Raw genomic sequence first — 10,913 nt, 5'->3', positions numbered from 1 at the left:
CTCTAGACTCCAGGCAGTACTCCAGGTAATATTTCTTCTGTGAGAAAGACACAGATTACATCAGAGAAGGAATTGTTCTATGTGATACAACTTCGCAAGTAGTTTTAATTTTCTGGCTTTTCATAGAGAAGAACAGTCTCATCCAAATAAAATATAAGGAAAGAGAGTTCCACATGGTGGCTAGGTAAAGCTTGTTTTGCATATAGTTTCAGAATTAGATCTTAGCACTTTTTGTTTGTTTGTTTGTTTGATTTTTGTTTTGTTTTGTTCCATCAGTCTCTACAAAAACTTAGGTACAAAATTAATCTGTCACAGCTGAAACATGCCCACTTTAACACTATGACACTGGTGAACATTTAAGTGTTTCATCTTAGTCCAGAAACTCAGTATGCTGTAAAAAAATACAGACCAGGAAATACAGACCAGGTTTGTATACTCAAATCTAGTAATGCTCAGGTGGGTGGACTATAAGGCTCTAAAACTCTGTAAGATTCATTACAGAAGCACAATATTTTTTTTTTTTTTTTTTTTTTTTTTTTTTGCAAGTGAGTGTGTAGATAAAATTTTGGGGGAATGTTTTTGTTTTACTGGAAGAAAAGTAGGCTTTTTCTTTTTCTACTCTTAATTTTATCTCTAAAGAGAATAAAAATAATCCAGGAAAACTGATAACTGCAATTTATTTTATGATTATATAAAGGGCCAGAATTTAAAAAAATATATATTTGACATGTTTATAGGAAGAAATGCAGTCTAAAATGTAGTTCGTCACACAAAGTATTCCTTGGTAGGATAGATAAATAGTTTGTGAAGAATATTGAACATGAATATGCCAAAAGCAATGAATGTTGCTGTGAAAGTTATGATATTGTACAAGGTATAACCTACAGTTACACTACAGAAGACCTACAGTACTGTACGTGTATAGATCTGTGCAAAGCTGCCAGGTTTTGCTTCACTGAATTTCTGTAGCAAAACCAGAAAATCTTGCCTGTAGGGCCAAGACTCTTAAACACGGAGACTTAAGTATACAAATGTCTGAAAGGTGAAAACACTGCAGAGTGGAAAGAATTATTTAGGAATACAGATATATCTTTGAATATTTATAATGAAAATAAAGACAAGGCTTAGCATCATGCACTTTATAGTGACATGCTTTCTCTACAACAGCCACCAAAAGGGTAGTATTTTTATTACGTGTAAAATTTTGGTGATGCACAATGCCTGCATTGTCAGTGAGGTTGACTAGAATAAGTGAAGACTGCACACAAGACTCCTGCCAACTGTTGGTAGTGATGACTTGGCCTATTTGATGACTTCAGTGAATTTCTGTACTAATGATCACAAAGTCACATAGCAGGTCTCAACATCTGAAAGTTCTCTTTGTAGTGTTAGTGGCAGCTCAATTTCTTGTATTTACTGAGAGAAGAATATTTCTCATATATATTTTGCAAGTGAATCTGAGAGCTCAGTACTTATCACAATTAAAATACAAATCATATCAGTATAAAGTATTTTTACGTACAAAATACATCAATAAACGAATTTATTGTTTTGACCTATGCAAATGAAAACGACCTCACCTAAACATCAATTTTTGAATCTACATGCCCTGGATTTTTACAGTAAAACACCTTTCTGAGACAGAGAAATAGGAAGACTTAACATATGCTGCTAAGATTAAAGAACAATTATTTTCTCAGCCAAAAAGTAAATAAATAAATAAATAAAAATACAGCAACATCATTACTCTCTATTTCTATCCTTTCCATAGATCTGAAGACACCAGAAAGGTTGTTAAGGCATCTAGCATGTAAGTTACAGGGCCCTGCTAGATGTATCCATGTCCATGGCCTCAACATAAAATGACATCACAGAACATGTTTGCACTAACAAAGCTGTTCTCAACCCTCTGAATTAATTTACAGCAAGTAGAAATATCTCTGAACACAGTATCCATTCTGTTTAATGTTACCTATGACACGTAAATCAATGGTGTTCATCTTGTCCCCACTTGGCATGCATGCAGAGACAAGGACGCCATCAAACATAGAAATAATTCATTTTATTTCTCCCTTAAGAAAGACTGGTTCTGTTCTTCCTATAAAATACATTAGGCAAATTGGCTTTTGCACCAGATCAAGTCAGTATTCCATGGAAGGAACAGTGCTCAAAGACATCAATAAAATCATTGTGTTGCAGCCTGTGGTTATTGTGCTATCTCTCTTTCTGGTACCAACCTCCTGGGTTGAATTGGAACCTGTATGAGCTCTCTCCATTATGCCAAGCTAGCATCTGACCTAAGGACTGTAATGCCTGGTTCACTGGCAGATGGAATCCTAAAAACACCCATTCTCATTCTCTGTGTTCATGGGTGACCTGAAATTAAACAGAACCTTACAGTTGTGTAGACAGATGTGAAGGAAAAGATATGGAGAGGTTTGTAAAAATGACTTGCATTCTTTTATGAATGAAAGCATATCTGAGTATGACTTCAATATTCCCTAAAGGCTCTGATAGTGACTAGATTTTTATTTCAGTAACATTAGATCAATTCCTTTTCCTACATGTATTTGTAAGAAAACCATTTAAGACCATATCCAAAAAAACAACTCAGATTCATAAAAGGGTAACATGAAACCAAATTCTCTAAGTCATTAAAACACTACCATTCAACAAGAGAACTTTAAATTTGTATATTTCTTCCCTTGGCATGCAGAGCTGTGCCTTAGCACAAACCCAGAACAGCACCATTCCTGGCATGGCAATGAAGTTTAGCACCCAGCTTCTCGGGAACCTAGGTCAGGATCCAGAAAAAAAGGCATCTTGTCCTCCTAAAAATCCTTAGAGACTTTATTTAGGAAGCATTTTCAGAGCAAAACTAACACACCCATAAGATCCTACTGACCCTAAGCTACAAGCTAAACTTTATGCATGAATATGTCTCACTGATTTTAATAAGGTGTTTCACATACATATATGAAGCATGAGAATATATCAGAGATCAGACTTAGAGTTCTCAGTTTTATAAACTTGTCAGTTACCAGTCTTTGCCTTATTGTTCACAGTTGAATTATGCAAATGCAGGAAATTCAGTGTATCCTGGATACACTGGACTCACCTTTCTGTACAAATTAATGGTGCCTGAGTAACAAGTCCTGTGCAGACAGTGTCAGAGCCGTGTGGTATGCACCTTGAAGTTGTTATATTCATGTATGGTGCCATCAACATACAGCACAAACTGGTCTTCCTGGACATTCATAAATCAGTTAACACATGCACAGCAGGTGTCAAGGGTTCTAGATATACTAGAGCTATTTCATATACTCAGTTTGTTTATACACACCAATAAATTGTTATACGAGGGTAATAGAGGTTGATAGCAACCCTGCCCAAGTAGAGGAGTCTAGAGCAGAAGTTGTGAAAGACAGCTTTGTAGCGTTGCAGACTCTCATGGTACATAGGTAAGTCAGACAAAAAAAAAAAACAACAGCTTCACCTAAAGGAAAAAAAATATCAGCTTATATTAAACTGTATTAAAGGTCAACATATGTAAGTAAAAGGAAAACTTTCCTTGAAAGTCTCATTATATATTATTTTGTTGTTGCAAATATTCTGGTCATAGCCAAAGCCACGGCCCCGTTCTTGGAGGATGGGCACACACAGTAAGTGACAGTCTGTTCCCTGAAGGGCTTACAGGCTGAGCAGACAGGACTGAGGACAGAAGAAAGGAAGAATTGTTATCCAGATTTTACAAACAGAGAGTAGCAATACAGAGAGCTAAAATGATTGGCTCAGGGTCACACAGGATATCCAGGGCAGAGCCCTGGAATTGAATCCAGATCTCAAGGTGCACCATCCTGTCTGTTGCTCAGTTTTAATTTATAAAGATAAATAAATAATTAAGAATTAAGAATTAAGAAACAGCCATTTCCCAACAAGGCTCATGCAAACTTTCAATCTAACATTTCCAATTGGCTTCTTAGTCTAGCAGCTAAAATTTCATTACATCTTTGAAAACATAACTGTAACTGTTTTGAATCATGCTATAGTATGCATACTGCCAAAAGCAATCCCTAACGCTGTAATATTTTGCTCCATTAGAGGTGCCATACTGCCAGCAAGCAAAAAGCTTACTGAATAAAACTGCAACCATTGAACAGTCTCCTCTGTGTCTGTGTGTCTTTTGGCCAAAATAAAATAAATACACAGCTTTAAGGGCCTGATCCTACTCCCACTTAAGTCAATGGCAAAATTCCCATTGACTCCAGTGGAAAAAGAAGCCAGCCCTAACAGGACTGGTGATTTTTATTTTCCTTAAATTCCTGGCAGATTAGTTCATGTGTGATTTACAACAAAAGTAATCATTGAGAAAGCACATATTCATACATAATTTTAAAATAATGAAGATAGAATCAATTTCATTATTGTACTGACATTGTACAAAGACATTCACTGTGATAAACGTCATATTAAAAGGTGCAAACAGATTTTCCCTAGGCAGTGCTAAAAGGAGCAAGAAGGATTTCCACTATGGAAAGTGGACAGTTAAACATATTCTAATATCTCATGATATGAGTAATAAATTTCAGTATGAGGGTTTAAGTTCTTAAGAATTTAACACAGTTCACACAGAAGAAAAAACAAGCCATTGAAATAAAGCATGGATAGATCATGGATAAAATGCTGTCTTTGAATATATACGTATATACATATATACACAGGTGTATATATACAAACACATGTATATGAGATTTCTATTGACTTTAGAGTACTCTAGCTTTGCAGCCTCACAAAAAATGTGGAACTCACTACTGCTTTCATTTTACTACTTTGTCTAAGGCAAGTGAATCCATTTAGTCTTTAAAGATGTTAAGTAGTCTTTAAAGATGTTTTGGTTATGAAGCTCCATTCAGAAATTACCTAGATATCACTTATTTTGGCTTCCAAGTCAAATCACATCTTTTTCACCTTATTTTTATCATCCTTTCTTTCATGATTCCTGGTACAGATCACAAGACCATCATACTCTTTCTTTCTATTTGTTTTATGACATTTACCTTGGGTTACCAGTGCACTTGGTATCACATAGGGCTTGTAGATTTTTCCTTCTTCTTCTGATACTGTCAGTATCAGATTGCAGAAATTTCTTCTTAATAACATGTAAGGTATTTTTAACCAAAATTAATGACGGCAGAACACATGGCACTGTGTGGACTCTCAAGTATCTTCTTTATCCAGATAATCTCAGGTAATAGCTAGACTAAGCAATCAACTATATTAATCACCTGTGCAGTTTAGTGACCAGAATAATTATTTTGATAATATAAAAGCATAGTACAATAGAATTTTAAAAATATAAGACACAGAGCTATTGTAAACAGGCTCTAGTATGATGCTTGATCCTAAAAACAGAAGAGTTTTGAATCTAGACGGAGGTAAGGAACAACCCTTCAGCAGTTACCCTCATCAGGGTAAGAGGAAGCAGAATGTATAATACCTTTCTGAGGAATAAAGTCCTCTCAAACACTGTATTTCATAAAAGAGAGAAAACCTGTAATAGCGGCAGCACCTGGGTACCAGGAACTGAAAACAGTATAAAATATTGCTTTGGTTCATAATCCAAAGCTGCAGTACAATAGCAGGAAGTAAAGGCACCTGAGTCTAGGACAACAAAATGAGTTTGACTGGTTGCATCCTGCAGGGGATCAAAATACTTGCTTCTGCACAGATGAAAATGGGTATTTATGCCTACAAGGACACAGGTCTGCTGAACAGTGAAGCACTGAAGTATATTTCTTCCTGAGAATCAGATACAGCTATGAGAACTTGCTCTGTATGCATTTCCAAAACAAAAGTTAAGCCAGACATTATTTAGAAATAGGAAAGCAGATAAATCCTATAGATGGTTAACTGCTTTTTAAAAGCTAACAGATAATGATGGCACAAACAAAAATAGGTATAAACTATTTCTGATCTAGATGACAAATCAGAAGATTTATAATCATCAGAGGAGTAAGGTGTTGAATAACTTTTCAGTAACAGTTATATATCAGGAAAAAAACAAGTACATAGGAAAGATGAAGAAGCAGCACATACTCAAGGCAGTACCCAATAAAGAACAAGAACTTACATTGTTTTTTAGAGGAGAATGGATTTAATCATGTGGACATAGGCCTGAACATGGAAGTCTTCTGCCCAACAAAATCTATTTTCATGTTTTTATTACTTTTTACTCAACAAGAAATAGAAGGAAGGTATAAATCAATTTCCATTCAATAAATTCTGAATATACAAGATATTTGGAAGAAGGTTGCAGAGAATTATTTTGATCATTGCAGCAACATACATAGTTCACACTTATGAAAAAAAATCAAGTATTTCATAGAGTTTGTCGCTGCTGTCAAAGAAAGTTTAATTTATTTGAGAGAGTAATGAGTAAAGAACTAATTCTTTTCAGACACCCAGTTTGCAGACACTCTCCCAAGTGGCTGTTCTAACTGAATTAAACATCTGAACAATTCCAACAATGGAATCTAGATGTTTTAAGAGAAAAACAACTTTTCTGTGATCCACAGCAAAACATATACAGTTTTGAACTTCTATTTGCATATCAGTTTTGGATTGAAATTGCTGATAGAGTGCATTCACACTGTTAAATGTTTGTCACTTCAAACTTGTACAAAAAAGAAATTCACCAGTGATGTTGGCCTGTGCTCTCAATGAACACATGGTCAAATCCAGAATACATGCCTGTTTTTATAATTGCATTTAGCTAAACAATACACACTTGTAAAATAAATAAATAAATAAATAAAATAAAATCTAATTTTACAATTCATTTTTAAAAATTTGCATGTCAAACAAGAATGCTGTCTTCTTGTGAGCTCCTGTTGTTTCAGAATTCACAGTAGAAGCTTTGCTCCTCCTGCATTTCCAAAGTCCACAGACTTAAGAGTTCATCCCCATCTGGAATAGCAGCATCTTCATGTCAGAGTCCAAGACAAACACACACTTAATGAACCTTCAGTCTCCCCATGCTCAGTTTGCAGTCTCTGTCTTCCAGAGCAGACCTCAGCTGAAATAGCCAATTTGGACTCTCCCCAGCATGCTCTTGGTTGGAAATCAACTTAGACACCTGTGCAAGGCTTAGTCTCCCCCAGGGAAGGCAACAGTTATAAGTTAGTGTCAGTATCCTTATAGTGTCAGGCCTAATACTTCCTTTCACACCAGACACCTGGTCATGTGCATCAAGCTTGGTATAATCTGATTGTAAACCTGCAGATGATTACATATATACGTACATCTGTGAGAGAAAAAAATGAAACATTACTTCCTTCCTCCCTAACACAGTGGACATGTATTTCCCTTGAATCACTTTTAATTCAGAGAAGAACAAAAAATAATTTCCACGAACTTTGATGGACTATAATGTCTCAGCAAGATTAAAAGCTCCACTTGAATATTTATGTCTAAAAATTTTTATAAACTCACTCGTGGTCATACTCAAAAATAATTTCAGAAAACAAAATTCAGATATCATATACTCATATTGAGGAAAATAATAACTGTGATGAGAAACTGGTCAATTTTTATCCAGCTTCTTTTTCTGCGTTTTCCTACAGAAAACTCATATCTCCTCCACATGAGGGAGATTTCTAATGAGTCTCATTCTGTTCTCAGTAGATCAGCCCTTTTTCTTTTTTAAAATAAAAGCAGCCCCGTTAATTTTAGATATTATTTAGTGTACTGCATTGTGAGCAGCAGGACTGGCTCACTGCAGCCTCTGACAAGCATTTATACAGCAAGCTGTTCCTGTGTTCAAACACACCGCAAGCTCTGGGCACAACACTGTTCCAAAACCCTTCCCCAGATCCTGTTGACCGTAACACAAAATGCCTGCATGACTCAAAGTCTCCGTGTAAAATATGTGAGCAGTCCAGGACACCATCCTCATTAGAGAATAATGATCATATGCTAATAGTGAATAATGACCATTACCTAACCTTCATTAGAGAAATATGTCCATGCACCCCAGTTATGGCAGACAGAGGTTTTGTCCTATAGATTTTCTTTCTGGCTTCAAGTATCTCACAGTCTTGGTGTTTATGAAAACACAAAACAGAACTGGAGACACTTTCTATCTGACAACCCCAGACCCCATACTCCTGCTCCTGTTAATTAGACAAAGATTGTTTTCTTAATGTCCCTGCCCCATCCTAATTTGAGCATTCTTTCTGGGGTGTAGCAATTTAGAAACCTGTGGGGTTGGCAGATAGGAGCTGAAATGCACTGCTTACAGCATGTATGTTCCTGGAACATCAAGTGCCCAAGAAAGTTTTGTAATAAGTACTTGGAGCCAGAGTAGGTAGACAAGGTTCCTAAAGATTGCTCTGATACAGTTAGGCATTTTTCTTCTTCCTAACATACACAAGTAGCTTTTGTATTTGGATGGTGATTTATTGCTGGAGCCCTCAGAAGCAAATAGTTAATAATAATCCCTTGACTTCCACGCGCGCACACACACACACACACAAAGTCTAGGGAAAATTTGGGAGTGTCTGAAGTAGCTTATTGTAAACATATTACTTAGCTCTAATGTTGCAGGGTTTTTAGTTTTCCAGAGACATTAGATGTCTTTGAAAAGCTAAGCAAGTATGCTTTTCAGCAAGGGTTAATAACACAAAAACTGAGGCACAAATAGGTCACAGGTGATATAGCCACCAGGGGCAAGACAGAAATCAGGACTTAGGAATGTCAAAGATGATATATGTGCCCCATCCTTGACACTGTGGTACCTCATGTTTGTATGTGGCCATTTGATTAAACCATGAAGTCTTACAATACATGACAAAAGAAAAATGTATAGCTCACTTTTCCTTTTATTTTGATTTTTAATAAAAACCGTGAGTGAATCATTCTGAATGTTATGCTGAATGTAAAAAAAATAAATAAATAAATTAAAAAATCACTGTAGAGTCGTTTACTTTCATCAAGCCACTTCCCTTATAGGATTTAACTTGATTCTTTTCAAAGCATGAGTAACAGGAGTAAGACTTTTCCAGTCTTTTTTATTATTTTTTTTTTCTGCTGTCCTCAAAGGGGTTAAAAAGGTCTAATACAAAGGAGTTAAGCAATGCCTGAAATGGGATAATAAATGTGACACTCTCTGACTATCAGTAGCAAATATTTGAGCTTATCAAATAACGGAGGAAGTAGTTTAGTTACAAATAAACCAATCTCTCATAAAACAAGTCTTCACACAAGGTAATTTCATTGAACTGGAGACAGCTAAAGGCCACTGGCGGGCAGAACTCCCACTCTGTGTGCACTTCGTAACAGTCCCGCATGATTAATGGGCAGCCAGGAGGGAGGCCGAGCCTGGGGACGCCGCCGAGGAACTGAGCTGGGCTTCATATCAGCAGAGCAGCCATAAATAAGGCACCTCAGAGTTACTGTGAGGAAGTGACTCATCCTTCTGGAACACAGCAGGATTTGTGCTTTCTCTGGCTCGTCCCCCTCCCCCTCTTACCCTTTTTTCCTCCACAGCAGAGACCAGCATGTCCTGGAGACTATAGTAGATGTCACCGCTTGGCACTTGCTGTGTAAAGAGAGGACAAATATGTGGGTGTGATGTGGATCTGGAACGATAGCCTTAAAGCTGCAGTGCTCACTCTTTAGGGAGCATCTGGGCTGAGGCAAGCCCAGCAAAATATGTTTCTAAGGGCAGCTTCTTCGTGGAAGATACTCAGATACTGCTTTTCATTTTCACAACATCTAAACAAGCAGAGCATGAGTATAGCACTACTCATTAGCAGGAAAAGACTTTCTTTCCAAAAGTTATGCAAAAGGGCTAGCAACTAAGATACAAGAGAACTGAAGCAAAAAGAAGTGGAACTGAAGCAGAAAGAGTAGCAATATACCCCAGACTACACTGGGAGTTAAGGTGCAGTTTCACAACTGGGTTAGCACTGATGGAAGCACAGGACATTGCTGGAGGGCCCAGGCCATGAGCTCCCACCCCCTTCCTAGCAGCTGCTTCTCAAGAGACATGATCCCACATCTGCACGACCACCTGTGGCAACACGAGGATCTTTGGGGAAGGAAAGCAAGATTATTCTTCTGGTAGTAGTGTACCCTTAGTGACATTTGTAGGTGGGACTCAATTTTTTTTCGATAATAAGAGAATGTGACCTCACCATAAGAGTGCAAGAAACCCATTCATACCATCAAATAAATCCATTTTCTGCCTCTGACTAAACAGCAAGAAGTCCTGATAGGTATCAGTAACAAAAAATATTTTTTCTCTTTTGTTTTTTTTTTCAGGCCAGCATGACTCTTATTTACTATGCTATTCATAATACACTAATTATGCACACATTGACTTTAATCTCCACTTGCTTCTGTCTAAGCTTGTGAAAAGCATTTGAAGATTATAGAGACTGATAGTCTTGTTCTTGTTTCAGAATACAAAGAAAACCTAAAAAGTGCTATAATAGAGAAAATCAGAAAAGCTGTGTTTGAGGCAGTGGTCTGCTGTTTATTCATGTATACTTACTTCATATAAGTGAAGCTCTTTCTATATTTTCTACATATATAGATGTAGAAATATACATGAAAATATGTAAGTATAAAAGCAGATCCAAAACAAACTATGTAAAGGCGGTAGTTTTTGAAGTCCACCTCGTTCTCATCACTGCTGTTGTTTGGAGTAGCTATTAATTACAACACTGTGGAAAAGTTCATTAGCACCTTACTGTCTAGTTAGACTTATCTCTACTTTGTTAGCTAAAAGTCAAACATACCAATACTTCTGGAAGTAAATATAATCAAATCACCTGAACAGCTATTGTACTTTGTCTTCAGGGCAAAACAGACTTTAGTGCCTTTTAAAAGAGCTTTGAATCATACCAATA

General features: G+C 36.6%; 1 long non-coding RNA gene across 1 annotated transcript; it reads right to left on the bottom strand.

The window, feature by feature from the left end:
* Positions 1-6,131: 6,131 nt before the first annotated feature.
* LOC311422334 lies at positions 6,132-9,612 on the bottom strand. The gene is made up of 2 exons (XR_014685272.1): positions 9,530-9,612; positions 6,132-7,303 (listed from the first exon to the last, which is right to left on the bottom strand). It is a non-coding gene; the product is annotated as an uncharacterized lncRNA (long non-coding RNA).
* Between the last annotated feature and the right edge of the window lie 1,301 nt (positions 9,613-10,913).

This window comes from Aythya ferina, assembly GCF_964211825.1.
Source record: "Aythya ferina genome assembly, chromosome: 1".
Lineage (NCBI taxonomy): Eukaryota > Metazoa > Chordata > Aves > Anseriformes > Anatidae > Aythya > Aythya ferina.
This window is presented reverse-complemented; position numbering and strand designations above follow the sequence as displayed.